Genomic DNA, 17444 nt, shown 5'->3' on the forward strand with positions numbered 1-17444 from the left:
TTCTTAAAAAATCAGTTAGCTATTATTTGCTCACTCTACCCTACAGAACTTGAGTGAAACACAAAGACAGATTGAGGAGGACTCAAAGAGCCTTAGAATATAGTGAGATACCACCTCACAACAGTCAAAATGGCTAAATTAACCAGTCAGGAAATGACAGGTGTTGAGGATGTGGAGAATGGGGAACTCTCCTATACTGTTGGCTGGAATGCAAACTGGCATAGCCACTCTGGAAAACAGTATGGAGGTTCCTCAAAAAGTTGAAAATAGAGCTACCCTAAAAGTTGAAAATGATCCAGCAATTGCACTACTAGGTATTTACCCTAAAGATGAAATTTAGTGATCCAAAGGGGCACATGCACCCGAATGTTTATAGCAGCAATGTCCACAATAGCCAAATTATGGAAAGAAACTGGATGTCCATCAACAGATGAATGGATAAAGAAGAGGTTTTATATATGTGTGTGTATACACACACACACACACACACACACACATGCGTGCACAATGGAATACTATGCAGCCAACAAAAACCCCAAAATCTTGCTATTTGCAATGACGTGGATTGAACTAGAGGACATTATGCTAAGTGAAATAAGTCAATCAGAGAAAGACAATTATGATACGATCTGATACTGATACACTGATATGAGGAATTTGAGAAACAAGACATAGGATCATAGGGGAAGGGGGGAAAAATGGAACAAAATTAAACCAGAGAGGGAGACAAACCATAAGAGACTCTCAATCTCAGGAAACAAACTGAGGCTTGATGAAGGGGAGGGTGTGGGAGGGATAGGGTGGCTGGGATATGGACATTGGGGAGGGTATGTGCTATGGTGTGTCCTGTGAACTGTGTAAGACTGATAAATCTTGGACCGGTACCCCTGAAACAAATAATACATTATATGTTAATAAAAAAATAATATTCTTAAAACAATCAGATTCATCTTCTGTTCTAGTTAAAACAATGAAACTGTATTTGAGAGTTAATAAGTGGTGGATATTTAAAAGTATCTTTACCCTTACCACAATATTTCATTTTTATCCTTGGTTTCTCTTTGCTTCTTACTAATTTTTCATTTGTTTTATTGTGGAACTATCTCAAAATTACCAAATATTTGGCTGCAATTAAGATTTTGTTTTGTTTTGCTTTCTGAATCATTTGAGAAAATTTGCTGACATGGTGCTACATCATCCTTGGTTTCTTTCACGTGAATCTCCTTAAACAAGTATATTCTTCTATGTAACCACAATTCCTCCATCAGAATCAGAAAAGTATCAGTGATGCATTACTAACATCTAATCTTAAAACTCCATTCATGTCTCTCCAATTGTGCCAATAATATCCTTTATCACAAAAATCCAGTTCTAACTAGTGTGTGGTATGTAATCACATTTAAGCTCCATCAATCTGGAAAAGCTCTTTACTTTCCCTGACTTTAATGGCCTTGACACCTTTGGAGGATTATAAGATAGTTATTTTGTAGAATGCCCTTCAGTGTGGTTTTGTTTGACGTTTCCCCATGTTTGGATACAGGTTATACACCTTTGGTAAGAAGGGACTTCTTATTGCATCCTATCAGGTGGCATTGCTTCAATTTTCCCATTACTAAAGAGATCCCCTTAGATCATTTAATTCAGTTTCTGTGAAGCTCTTCCTTATTTTCCCCGTAGATCATTTAATTCAGTTTCTGTGAAGCTCTTCCTTCTTTTCCCCTGCTGTACACCAACATTCACTGTCCTGTATGGATACTCCTCTCACAGCGCTCATACTGTGACATTTCACATATAGCTGACCCCATGTAAATGCCCTCCTCACCCCAGTTGGGTTCAGACCCTCTCAACTGTGCTGCCTCACTGTATGAATGACCTTATACCTCTCAGACTCTGGCTTCTGAAATGGCACCTCTCTTATGCCATTTGCCTTTTTACCCCTTTCTGGTCTACTTCAAACACTCCAAGCCAACAGGCTTACCTGCATGGGCTTAATACCCTGCATTGATAAATCTTTAAATAAGTTTTGACATAGCACACCAGAAAGATCCCTAATCTGTCTGCTTGGATTCTTGGAAGCCCTAATCTGTCTGCTTGGATTCTGATGCTCCAAATAAGACTGTTGCCTATCCCATGAAAGCTCTCCTCTCTACACATGGACTCCATGATCCCCTATGGGGTCAACCCTCCACCATGAGGACACCGACCCCTCACATGGGTCCTGACATCCCACTCTGGGTTTCCTTACCAATCAGATGCCCTCTCTTTCTCCAACAAGCTGAGCCAGCTGCCCTTCTATTGCATTGTTCTCCTTGACAAAATTAAGCTCCATAGCATGATTTACTTCCCTGTATTGCCACCCTCATCACCCTTCTCAGGCTTCTACACTCTGTGCCAGCCCTTCCCCCTGGCATGCTGAACGATATTCTTATCCCATTCGAGATCCAGCTGCTTGTGCTGGGGAGCCATCTGACATGAATATCCTTTCATGATGCACAGGCTCCGATACCGTCTACCAGGCTGCCTCTTGTGTAGAAGGCTTGCACACTAACTTGTGCTGTAATACCCCATGCCAATCTATGCTTCAAAGCCCGTTGGTGGACACTTTCTCAGCCTGCCTGTACTCTGACACCCAGCTCTGCACCACCTCTGCTCCCCATACCTTCAGACACTAATGCATATTCTAGTCCATTTCATTATTTTGAATTGAATTGTTGGGAAGGAAAGGGAAGAGAAAGAGTGAGGAGAAAGGGATGAATGTTCACTTCTAATCCTCTATTTATGTTACACTTTATTTATTTATTTATTGTTACACTCTATTTAAATGCATAAAATAACTTAAACCTTATTTTAAAATTACTCTTGTGAAAAATAAGAAAACAAACAACTTGGATTTAAGTGAGCTATATATAGAGAGAGACTCAAATGCATTACCATGATATTCAACAATTTGTGTCAGAAAAACCTATTTATCAGAATAATGCCTTACAAATTTATGGTTCCAACGATAATTCAGATTTAAGTAAGGTTCTCTTGGATAAAGGCCAGTTTTCCTTTTAAATCTCTTCAAAACCTTACCTCAAATTTTTAAGAAAGTCAAAAGTTCAACTTCCACTTCATGGTATTTATTCATGTGACACTGACAAGAACTACTGATTTAAGACCAAAAGCAATGATAAGCAGAATGAAATAATTAGTGATAAGCAGAAAAAGATAATTATCCTGAACATTTCAAATATCATCTCTTTCAAGACCTACTGGATAAAATGCTAATTTTTTCTTTAAAAAATTAAGTTTGCATTTTATCCACTTGCAGAAAGAATACAGGCCCATTAAGTGTCATTCTATAATGGAAATGAAAGGTCATAACTAAATTGGAGAAGGCTTTTATCCGTTAATGTGCAGATAGCAGCAACACCTGCTCCATCACTGCTATGAATCAGCATGAGAAATTTGCATTAGACTGAAATGACAGCAGATTCCAATTCAACATGTTGAGACCTATCCACAAATTTTGTGTATTTTTGTACAGAGAGGCATTAAATGTTCAGGAAAATAACTTGAATTCTAAGAATACTAAGAATTCTACTTCTGAGATCACAACTGTCTTGTCTCAACTCTCCACTGATAAATATAGTCCATCTCTATTTCAGCTTCTTCCATCTCCCTATTCCATAAACACATACCAATATACATTCCTTAGAAACAAACTGTTTTGTTTATTTATTGGTGAAAAAAATATAGCATAGTGGTGAAAAGTAACAAACAATTCATGCTTACTCTTGTTTGAAATTAAATGTATACTCAAACTTATATGCTCTCATTCTAATTTTTAGGATTAGCACTGAAGGTGATCTCAATTTTGCACTATAGGCTCTCTTCCAAGTTTGATTCATATTAAAATGTCACATTGCGACCGTCATTGTCCTCTGGTCACCACCATTCTGGGATTCTGCACTTTCCTTAATTCTGTGCTCTCTTGTTAATGACATTATATCTACCAGTTGCTCAAGCCAGAAATTCCATTATTCCCATTCTCACAGCTGATCAGTCACCAAGGCCTCAGAACCTTAAAATGCTTCTAAAAATCCACCTGTTCCTTTATATTTTACTTCTGTGTCCTGGCCAATTGGCTCCACTTGTCAGCTGGAAAATTTCCTGGATGATCACTCTGTTTCTACTATTTTCTCTTTGAAATCTACTGTCTACTGGAAATTCCCCTAAAACATAATTCTCATTATTTTAACTAGTACAAGTTTTCAAAGGTAGCTTACAAAGTAAGTCTAGAAGCTTGGCATCACATTGATGCTCTGCTATCTATGCTATTTAATCTTTTATTCTCTGTGGCTTTTCTACCTCCTGCTAGACCTGCACCGTAATCAAGCTGGGCAACTAGCTTCATGCCTTTGCCCATTATCATACATCAAAGAGCACCAAAAGAACTTTTTTTAAATTTATTTACTAGAAATAACATTGGTGCTTCTTTAGCACTTCTGTAATGATTTTGTCATAACATTTATTAGTCTGTCTTGCATTAAATGTATTTCTTAATATGACTTTCTCATTAGGATTATTATTATTTCATCTTTATAACTTTCCCTTCAAATATCTATAATGGTGAGTCAGTCATCTCAAATGTTTAATATATATTGAATTATAAAATATAATTATGGGATTTATGACAAAGGTGATCATGTACTGTAATGCAGCATGGATAGACTTTTTAGTAAGTGGTACAAGACATATAGATTTTGTGTAAAGAAAAGAAATATATACTCCTACTTCATAATGTAAACATATTTGGTATAGACTGCAGATCTCAGGGTAAGGCACAAGAGAAAAGAAATAGGCACAAAGAAAGCACAAGAGAAAATATGAGTAATCATAAAATAGGCAAATATATATTTCAGGATTCAATAAACAGTATCTATAGAGATTACAAAATTATATATTGAACTGTAAAAGACATTAAAACAATGAAAAAGCAAGTAACAGACATGGAGATGACACTTGCAATCCATATATCTGATAAAGGATTTTATACTAAATAAATAAGGAACTACTACAAATTTAGCTAAGAACAAAACACACAACCTAACAGAAGAATAGACAAAATACTTGAATAGGTATTTCACAAACAAGGATACTGTAAGGGAGCTGGGACTAAATTTTATTATTCATTGTGGGAATGCACAAGAGTATGGCTCAAAATACTAAGTTCAAACGAGGTGAAACAAAGAACTCTCATGTATACTGCTAAAGTTGATGATAAAATCATCAATCATTTTGGAAAAAAAATGGTGGTAATATTTGAAATGGGACTATTTCAAATAAGGCTGGGAATTCTACTCCTAGGTTTACACCTAACAAAATACCACCTAAAGACTGGCAGAGGAATGTTCACAAACAGTATTCACAGTAGTCCCAATCTTGAGATTGCCCAAATGCCACCAGTGAAAATGAGATAAATTGTGTTGTAATCACACAGTCAAATGACGTATACCAATGACAATGAAAAACCACATCTACATACAACAGTACAGATGGATCTCAAAACAAAATGGGAATGAAAGAAGCCAAAGAGGAACTTGGATGATTCAATATGTGTAAAATTAGAAACAAGAAAAATAAAGCTTTTACAATATGTCCAGAGGTTGGTTCCCTTTAGGGGAAGGCTGTAACTAGAAAGTGCCATGGGGAACCTTCTGAGATACTAGTAATATTCTGTATTGTTTTAATTTTAGGTGTTTTGTTATTTTGTATTGTTTTTATCTGTGTATGGTTTACACACATGTGTTCAGTATTCAAAAATTCATAAGACTGTACACTTATGATTTCTATGGCTTTCAATATGTGTGGTATACCATGAACATGTTTTGACATTCTACAGGAAAAAAATTGCTTACATGTATATAATTATCTAAAATATATAAATAGATACTGATGTGTGAAAATATTCTATTACTATAATTACAAATTTTAGCTATATGGTTCCATCAAAAATTAGGAAAGTGGTAATGGTGAGGAAGGAGTTCCAGGAGAACTGGAATGTCATTCTAGATATTTGAGATGTATATTAACACCGTGGCATATCTTACCCTCAAGGAGAATGAGGCATGTCCCTGTTTTTTAGTTAATTGTATCTATACTGCAGGCCTAAAAAATAAATTGGTAAATAAATAAAAAAATAAATTGAAATCTTAATCTCAATGTCATTTAATGACATAAAGTATATGTAATATACTCTAGTTACTTTATTTAATGCTTTTAGTCTCAATTTTGTCTTTGAACCTTTAAAACATTATCTATTGGCTGATAACATAGTGTCTGGAAGTTGACCAATAACCAGGAACATTTTATCATTATTTTCTTGAGAAAGAAAATAATAAGAGTATATTAATTTATCTACCATTTCTCTATACTTGGTTTTAAAGATTTCTTGAATTGGAAGCCGTTGACTTTTTCCATCTAAATATCAGTTAAACTTTTTAACTTTATAGTGAATTTGTATGAAAATGATGATACATGAGTCAGTAAGATAACATACTGAAAAGTTAAGACAAATATACCCCAGGCTTTAATCTCCATAACCAATGGTACACCACAATGAAATTCAAGAAAAGATGCTCAGAGGCAGCAAATGACAGATATTAATAGTAATAATAAAATACAAGAAGTACAATTAAAATACATCCTTAAGATAATAAATTAAGTTGTACTCATAATTGATATTTATTTTCTTTAAATTCAATTAGCCAGCATACAGTACATCATTAGTTTCAAACGTAGTGTCCAACAGTTCATCATTTGCATATAACACCCAGTGCTCATCACATCACATGCCCCCCTTATCCTTACACAAGTCAAAATAGTTGAAATTAACAAGACAGGAAACAACCAATGTTGGTAAGGATACAGAGAAAGGAGAATCCTCTTATATGTTTGGTGGAAGTGCAAGTTGGTACAGCCACTCTGGAAAATAGCATGGAGGTTCCTTAAGAAATTAAAAATAGAGCTACACTATGACCCAGCAATTGCCTGGCCAGGTATTTACCTCAAAGATCAAGCTGTAGAGAGGTTAAGGGGGACCAGCACCCCAATGTTCATAGTGGCAATGTCTGCAATAGCCAAGCTGTGGAAGGAGCAGAGATGTTATTCATAATTAATAGATTGGGAGTATACAGAAAAATAAAAAATTCAGAGAAATACTTTTTATTATAAATCCCGAATGTAATTTTCCTCAATTTTTTGGCCCACAAAAATATTTTTTTTTATTTTCAACTATTTGACCACCTTTTTTTCTATTAGTTTCAAAGTTACCAAAAAAGCATACTAATGTCCTTTACAAAGGAAGACTCCAAAGAAATTAAAGATTATTTTCCATCTAGAAGTCAACTGCGTGATTAATACTTTTATTTTACTATATAATTTGGACCTAAGAATTCTAATAATCCAGAAAATGGGGTCTTAGAGGAAGAGAGAGAGAAGTTTAAACCAGTTTAGCCACTTCAGGTAAATTTACAAAAATTTCTGGATCTCTGTATGTCTCAGAGAGTTGTATATGCTCACAGTTCTCTGTGTGTGTGTGTGTGAGCATATGTGTAGAGTGTATGTATACATTTATACTTCATGCATTATCCAAAAACATACATAAATATTAACATGTATCTTTTAGTAAAGGAGAGAATCCTTTATTATTTGCACTTTTGATGATAGAGCCTGGAGAGTATTTTTTTAGTGTATGCCTAACCCAGAAATTATGGACAATGCATAAGAAAATAATCATCATCATCATCTGACTACTAAACTTTTAAATTTTAGCTCCAGATTAGCTGATAGTATATTAATATCTAGTGTAGCTTACTTAGAACTCTAACTGCTTATAAAAATGTTCTTCCCTTTTTTTATCCAAACAAAATTTATTTTCTTCTTTTACCATATTTTACCCTAGATTATAGGTTCCAAGTTAATGAAAGCAAATTCTAGTTGAAACACAAACTAATTGTGTGACCGTAGGGGAGTAGCTTAATTTCTCTGAATGAATGTATGTGGTTAGCACTATGCTAAGCATTTAACATCACTGAGCCTCATTTTATTAATTGGTAAAACACCAATAGTAACAATTAGGATGTAGAATTTTTTTTAAAAAGTTCAAAATCAACATTATCAAGGTAGCTATTATCATTAATATATTTAGCCTTCAAATAATTTCTCTTATTTATTTTTCATTGGCACGTCAAATATATAATAGAATGACTAAGAAAATGAATGAATATATCTAAGGTACATATTTAAGAAATCATAGGTATGCTATTAGATACCCTATTTTCTTCCCTTCATTCTAGTACTCAAAATACTCACTGACTACTTATCAAATTCTAATTGTTGTGCCCAGATACTAGTACTATCAAAATAAAAATAAAAATTCCAACTATAATAGAGAAATCAGACAAGTCAACTAAATGTTGTAATGCACTATGACAATTGTTATGATAGAATTATACATGAGTGGCATGGCCATGGGGTGGTTATCAGAAATTGTCAAGGGGAAGTGAGTCATCAAGGAAGATTTCTCAGAGGATGAAATGCCTCAGAAAGGCAGTATATACTCATATATTCATATATATTTTCATATATATTCATATGTTCATATATTTATATCCATTCATATATATAATATATATGTGTACATATGTCTATACATATATATGTGTGTGTGTATGTGTGTGTGTGTGTATATATATATATATATATATAATGAACGGAGAGAGAGAGAGAAGGGGAAGAATAGAGGGAGAGGGAGAGAGAATCTTAGGCAGGTTCCACACCCAGCACAGAGCCCACCATGGGGCTCCATCATATGAGCCAAAATCAAAAGCTTAACCAACTGAGCCACCCAGGCATCCTAATAATATATGCATTTTAAAGTAAGATACATCACAGGAAAAATTTCTAGAGTTTATAGATGTATAAATCCTTTCAAAGTGCATATGTGTATCAAATCATCATATGTACTTAATATATCTTACAGTTGGTTTGTCAATTATACCTCAACAAAACTGAAAAAAAAATACAAGTGTTTAAACGGATGCTGTTTTAAAGGAAATTTTTAAAAAGCAAGGACAGTTTTGTTAAGGAATTAGATGTCAACCATAAGCAGAAATGAAGGATTAAGAATATTTTTAAAGAAGATTGTCAAGATAGTCCAAGTTATCAGATTCCCATAGCTGAAAGAAATTAAAGGAGAAAGAAACAAAAACTAATAAATATAACATTAGACATAATTGATTTTTCCTTCATGAATGAATACCTGTTTTACTACTGGATTAATAATAAACCATAGATGGCAATCATGGACTTAGCGTGCAACTCTTTTAAATATCTTGTTGTGCTAAAAATGTAAATATATACCTGATATCACAAGCACTTGTATGCCATATGTTCCCACTACTGAGAATTCAAAATAAAAGTACTGTCTTGATCTCTGAAGAACAAACTTTTGTCTACATGATGGATGAGAACTAGTTGCCTCTTGGGTAGTTCATCCTAAATTAGTTCATCTAAGTTGATGAGCTAATTATATTCTCTGTAAAATTATGGCTCCTTGTCCAAGTAGTATTAGTCAATTTAAATGAATAGATTTTCCTCCTCTTTGATTCTTGAGAGAATAAAATCAGTCTTTTCAGACAGAAAGATAATGCAAACATAGTGATGAAACATAAAAAAATATATTGAGAAATTTACCTGTTGTGCATGTTCAGAAAAAAAAATCTAAACAATCACTTGCTTTCTTGAATTACTTCATTACTTCTGAAAAAATTATAACTTGGTGACTGGTAAAATATATTTGCAATATGTAATATGAAAATGTTAGGCTATGGAAAAGTAAGAACAGAATAAAATCATCTGGTATGCTAAGAACTGACATGAAACTTAAATTATTTTCCTCACCTCCCTATGAAATAAGATCACAAAGGGTTGTAAAAACTCATGGAAAATATCAAAGTACAGGCCAGCTGGGCTGAGACATGACAGGTAAGAGACAGATGAGATGATACCTCTGAAAAGACCTGTTCTTTTAACAAAATTAGACCAGTTATCTGGTTCCATATAGATACCTGAATAAGAAGTCAAAAATAGGGGTGCCTGGGTGGCCCAATCTAGCATCTACCTTAGGCTCAGGTAATGATCCTATAGTGCCAGGATCAAAGATAGCATCAGACTCCCTGCTCAGCGGAGTCTGCTTCTCCCTCTGGCCCTCATTCATCTCATGCTCGCTCTTTCTCTTTCTTTCTAAAATAAATAAATAAAATCTTAAAAAAAAAAGAAAAGCCAAAGGTTTTGGGGGGGGGGTCAAAATCATTAGAATATTCAGGCTTTTAATTTTTTATCAGTTTGTTGAGGCAAATTACATCTTTGCTGCTTTAGTTTGTAATTTCTCCAATAATAAGTATATATGAGTATGTGTTATTTTATGTACTTTTACTTGAACTTCTATGAATTGTCTATTCATATCTTTATATAGTTTTGTTTTCTATAAAAATACAATTTTAATCATATTAAATAGGTTCTTTCATTATTCTCTTTCCTACTTTTTAAAAAAAAAATTTTGTGGTTCTTCTTCATCACAAATTTTTCCATAAAGATTTTGAAGTGTTCATTGACATAATTCTAAGACCATCTAGTCCACTGTCTTTTAATGATACTTTAAAAATCAACTTTCCAAATCCCTCTATAGTGGTTGTCCTAAGCAGGTGTTCCACTTCTTAGGTTAATTGTATTATCATTTTGCTAGGAAGCCAACTTTTCCATTAGTTTCTCAAATTCCATTCTATATTGGATATCTGTGCTATTCCAACCAGTTCTCTTATTCAGGGACAACAAAATCATCCAGCACCTTCTAAAAGTTGACAGATGTTTTTCTCACTATAAATTGTCTTCAGACACAGAAAGTTGTCTTTGTGAAGTTTATGTCCCTTCTCATAAAATGGTGGGTGACAAGTACTGGGATGGAGCAGTGAAACAAAGTCTCAGCCTCTTTGTGTCAATTTTTGACAATTCCAGAGAATCCTCCCATGTCCATAGAACCTTATAGGAAAGGTTTCAGCTTCAGTGGCAACTGCATTACGGTTCAGCTTCTCTTTCTTTCCACTTTCTCCCACTGTCCTTACTTCCCTGCACTTACTTGCACATTCTGAGACACTCTTAAATGAACCACCTGTGCACAACTCTCGGTCCCAGAGTCTATTTCTAGGGAAATCAGTCTAAGACATTTGGAGCCTGGAGTGGTCTTAAGAAATAGAATCTAATACGGGATTTTGGAGATAGATCACTTACTATGCATCTTGCAGTGAGGATCTCATTTTGATACGTGGAGGAGGAATCTCACCCAGCAACAGTTAAAACTTTTTTTTTAAAGATTTTATTTATTTATTTGACAGAAAGAGATCACAGTAGGCAGAGAGGCAGGCAGAGAGAGGGGAAGGGAAGCAGGCCCCTGCTGAGCAGAGAGCCCGATGTGGGACTCGATCCCAGGACCCTGAGATCATGACCCGAGCCGAAGGCAGCGGCTCAACCCACTGAGCCACCCAGCTGCCACCAACTATTAAAACTTTTATCAGTGGAGATGGGATAATAGTTTAAAGAGATGTACCAATATACACAGTGATATTAGCTCCTGATAGGCATGCCAGAGCATGTTATCTATAAGGAAAATTGACTTTAAATGATTGTTGCTAAGCAACACAGATATACTGAAGAGAAATTATCACCAATTCAAGCCAAAATGTCTTGAAAGGAAACAGTCAAGGAAATCCCAATCTCCTGCAGAGAAGGCTAGACTCAGGGTTAAGTCTAAATGTAATAGATCTTTAGAGAATTAAGCATTCTTAGTTTAGCAGGCCTCTGATGTCAAAATCAGGATCTAACAGAGAAAGGGTGAAACCCTTAGACTTGGGTTGAAGATACCTGGCAAGATCCAAATGAGAACCTTAACCTTACAGATTCCCCAGGAATAGATTGGCCTGCAGATATAGTTTACTGTCCCTTCAAAAGATAGAATTCACCTGCTCTCCACCTTTCTACTTGATAGCTATGAATTAGGGGACCACAAGAAAAGTATTTTTAGAAACCAAATGAGGGTACAGATGAGTTAAAGGTATTATATTAAATTTTCTGTTACTATGCTGGCACCCCCTTCTACTTCCCCTCCTGGAATCCAGAATAATAGCAAATTTCAAATACTTTCAATGACTTCCTCAGGAAGTACCAGGACTGCTAAGATGGGTTATGTACTAGTATTTGAGATAGCTGCAGGACCTGACTAATATGTGCCCATAGGAGATGAGAAAGGATATATGGAGCTGAAGCTGCTGCTTCAAAATGTAAGGAGGAATCAAGATGGGTAAGGAAAAGTTTATCAATAAAAGAACATCATCCCATGGATTTGATCTTTGTCAAGGACAAATAGTGTTTTCAATATGGATCTTGGGAACTTGGAAAAAAATATTTATCATACTAAGAAAAGTTGAAATATAAGCATGCTCGTGTTTGGTGGAGGATGGGATCAAAAAGCTCTGAGATGTGAGCGTACCAGAACAGGTACACTCTAGAAGGCTGGGAAGACCATCAGTGTCAATGTTCTATAAGAGAAAGTAGAGGAGCATCCATTTACCTTGATGGTAAGGAGTATATCACTGAGCAACTCAGTGGTGACTACTCTCTGGAGGCCATGGATGATAATAGGAACTGCTGTTATAAGACTGAATTTCCTGATAGCAAAGGAATGATAAGGCCTTAAATAAAAGAAGCCAGGTGGTAGCACTTATCTATCAGAGGTAAACTGGTTACAAATATTATAAAACAGAAAAATCAGAGAGTAGCCATTAGGGTCTGCCATGCAGAAAGACATGAAATCATTAAAAGGACATGGCAATCCCCCAAGGCAAGACAGATGGATAGCCAACAAGAATACTGTTTACTTTCTATAATGAAAAGACATGAAGGATGAATGGTCAGGAAGCTGAAAACTCCAGTGACAAGTCACTGTCCAGCTATGTTTTTAATCTGAGTTATTTCTCCAATCTGGAATCCTTTGGACTAAACAGGCCCTTTTGAAATACCCTGCAATACCATGACATATGCACTGAAAAATTGTTACCTTTGTCTTTCCACAAATGGATTTATGGAAATGTACTCAAGTAACCATTCATTAAGGAAAAAGAGAATACCCAGATCTTACAGAAATTATTAGGTGAAGATACTGATTTTACATTGTTGGCTAGGATACACAATGCCATTTGGATCTCCTATTAGATTCATACATAGTCACATACAAACATACAAAAGCCTGGTAGTTAGAAGTCATGGACTACTTCACACTTAAACAAGCAGTGCCCCTAATTGTAGCTGCTTTATGGGAAGAGGCATTTTTTAAAAAAAAATAATTTAATTTTATATTTTTCAGTGTTCCAAAATTCATTGTTTATGCACCATACCCAGTGCTCCATGCAATACATGTCCTCTACAATACCCCCCACCAGGTTCACCCAACCCCCCATCCCCTCCCCTCCAAAACCCTCAGTTTGTTTCTCAGAGTCCATAGTCTCCCATGGTTTGTCTCCCCATCCAATTTCCCCCAACTCACTTCTCCTCTCCTTCTCCCAATGTCTTCCGTGTTATTCCCTATGCTCCACAAATAAGTGAAACCATATTATAATTGACTCTCTCTGCTTGACTTATTTCACTCAGCATAATCTCTTCCAGTCCTGCCCATGCTGATACAAAAGTTGGGTATTCATCCTTTCTGATGGAGGCATAATACTCTGTTATATATATGAACCATATCTTCTTCATCCATTTGTCCATTGAAGGGCACCTTGGTTTTTCCACAGTTTGGCGACTGTGGCTATTGCTGCTATGAATGTTGAGGTACAGATAGCCCTTCTTTTCACTACATCTGTATCTTTGGGGTAAATACCCAGGAGTGCAATGGCAGGGTCATAGGGTAGATCTATTTTTAATTCCTTAAGGAATCTCCACACAGTTTTCCAAAGTGGCTGCACCAACCTGCATTCCCCAACAGTGTTAAAAGGGTTCCCCTTTCTCCACATCCTCTCCAACACTTGTTTATTGTCTTGTTGATTTTGGCCAGTCTAATTGGTATAAGGTTGTATCTCAGTGGGGTTTAGATTTGAATCTCCCTGATGGCTAATGATGATGAACATTTTTTCATGTGTCTGATAGCCATTTGCATGTCTTCTTTGGAGAAGTATCTGTTCATGTCTTCTGACCATTTTTTGATGTAATTATCTGTTTTGTGTATATTGAGTTTGAGGAGTTCTTTATAGATCTTGGATATCAGCCCTTTGTCTGTAGTGTCATTGCAAATACTAGCTCTCTGTACACATTAAAAAACTTGAAAATCAACAACAAATTTAGTCAGCCCCACACACAAGAAGGAAAATAATTAAGATTAGAGCAGAAATCAATGAGATAGAAACTAGAGATACAGTAGAACACATCAATAAAACTAGAAGCTGGTTTTTTGGAAGAATCATTAAGATCAATAAACCACTGGCCAAAATAATCCAAAAGAAAAGAAAAGGGACGCAAATTAATAAAATTTGAATGAAAAGGGAGCAATCACAACTAATACCACAGAAATAAAACAATCATCAGAAATTATTACCAACAGTTATATGCCAATAAGTTAAGAAACCTAGATGAAAAGGATAGCATTCCTAGAAACCTATAAACTTCCAAAACTGAATCAGGAAAAAATTGACAACCTGAATAGACCAATATCTAGTAACGAGATTTAAGCAGTGATCCAAAACCTCCCCAAAAAGCAAGAGCCCAGGACCTGATGGATTCCCTGGAGAATTATACCAAGCATTCCAAGAAGAAATAACATCTATTCTTTTGAAGCTCTTTCACAAAATAGAAACAGAAAGAAAATTTCCAGACTCTTTTTATGAAGCCAGCATTACCCTGATTCCCAGACCAGGCAAAGACCCCACCAAAAATGAGAATTTCAGACCAATATCCCTGATGAATATAGGTGCCAAAATTCTCAACAAGATACTAGCTAATGGGATCCAACAGTACATTAAAAAGATTATCCACCATGACCAGGTGGGATTTATCCATGGGATGCAAGGGTGGTTCAACATTTGCAAATAAATCAATATGATAGAACAAATCAATAAACGAAGAAAGAAGAACCATATGGTTCTCTCAATTGATGCAGAAAAAGCATTTGACAAGATACAGCATCTGTTCATGATTAAGATGACACAATGTATAGGGATTCAGGGAACATTCCTCAACTTCATAAGATCTATCTATGAAAAATACACAGCTAATATCATCCTCAAGTGGGGAAAAGCTGACAACCTTCCCTTTGATATCAGGAACATGACAAAGATGTCCACTCGTACCACTATTGTTCAAGGTAGTACTAGACGTTCTAGCAACAGCAATCAGACAACAAAAATAAATAAAAGGTATTCGAATTGGCAAAGACGACATCAAACTCTTTCTCTTTGCAGATGACATGATACTTTATATGGAAAACCCAAAAGATTCCACCCCAAACTACTAGAACTCATACAGTAATTCAGTAATGTGATATGATACAAAATCAATGTACAGAAATCAGTTGCTTTCTTATACACTAACAATGAAAATACAGAAAGGGAAATGAGAGAATTGATTCAATTTATTATAGCACCAAGAACCATAAGATACCTGGGAATAAACTTAACGAAAGGGGTAAAGGATCTGTACTCGAGGAACAGAACACTCCTGGAAGAAATTGAAAAAGACACAAAAAGATGAAAGAGGATTCCATGCTCATGGATTGGAAGAATGAACATTGTTAAAATGTCTATACTGCCTAGAGCAATCTATATTTTCAATACCATCGTGATCAAAATTCCACGGCATATTTCAAAGAGCTTGAACAAACAATCCTAAAATTTGTATGGAACCAGAAGAGACTCCCAATTGCTAAGGAAATGTTGAAAAAGAAAAACAAAACTGGAGGCATCAAGTTGCTCGATTTCAAGCTTCACTATAAAGCTGTGCTCACCAAGACAGCATATGGTACTGGCACAAAAACAGACATATAGACCAGTGGAACAGAGTAGAGAGCCCAGACATGGACCTCAAGTCTATGGTCAAATACTGTTCGACAAAGCAGGGAAAAAATATCCTGTGGAAACAAGACAGTCTCTTCAATAAATGGTGCTGGGAAAATTGGACAGCTACATGTAGAAAAATGTAACTCGACCATTCTCTTACACCATACTCAAAGATAAACTCAAAATGGATAAAAGACCTCAACGTGAGGCAGGAATCTATCAAAACCCAATGGAGAACATAGGCAGTAACCGCTGACATCAATTACAGCAACTTCTTTCAAGATATGTCTCTAAAGGCAAAGGAAGCAAAAGTGAAAATGAACTTTTGGGACTTCATCAAGATGAAAAGTTGTATCTTTTTAAAGAGTAGTTTAACACAGACTTTGACACATGGTGTGTTGAAACTGATCAGGAATATGCAGTCTTTTACATTCCTTTGAGGAAGAATGAAAAAGAAGAATTCACATTTATATGTGATGGACAACAGAATAAATTTATAATTTTGGGCTAGGAATATATTGTAAAATATCCAAAGAGGCTTGGACTATAATGGAAAATTCAGAGAATCACATTGACCCATGAATCAGACCAGAGTACAAGAATTGGCAAGTACACTGGAAGGCTTGGTAAGACACAGATTTTTGAGAAGGTGGGAAATAAACATTTTCAGCTCAGAGGTACATCATACTAGTGAAGTTTTTATGGGTCTGGTGGTTTGGGGCATGCTTCACATCATCCGCCAATGTATAGAACAAATTATTGGAACTCTGAACTCCTAAGAAGGAAATTTGTAGTTAAAAATCCATACCAGGTTCTGGAACATATTCCAAATTGGAGAATACTGTTTAACCTATTTACTAGATGAACTATAAGGCTACCAGTTTAGAAGGGGGCCTAGAGAAGGAAAAATTTTTGCAACAAGGGTAGACTTTAGTGTAAATGGGTCTAACTTCTAGGCTTTGTTACCTTTCATACCTTATGATACTAAACCTAACTGTGGTGGGGAAAAAAATAATACTCCAATAAGAGAATCTCAATTTTATAGGTATGTGCAAATTTATAAAATCAAATACACTGATTGAAAAACCATAATGTTCTAATGTTAAATTTTGTCTAGTAGGTCATACCAGTCATCGAGAAATTTAGAGAAATGCATTTTATTCCAATCATCCTTGATTTATGAATAATTTTTTTTAAATATTTTATTTATTTATTTGACAGAGAGAGAGAGAGATCACAAGTAGGCAGAGGCAGGCAGAGAGACAGGGGGAAGCAGGCTCCCTGCTGAGCAGAGAGCCCGAT

The sequence above is a fragment of the Neovison vison genome, chromosome 11 (assembly GCF_020171115.1).
Source record: "Neovison vison isolate M4711 chromosome 11, ASM_NN_V1, whole genome shotgun sequence".
Lineage (NCBI taxonomy): Eukaryota > Metazoa > Chordata > Mammalia > Carnivora > Mustelidae > Neogale > Neogale vison.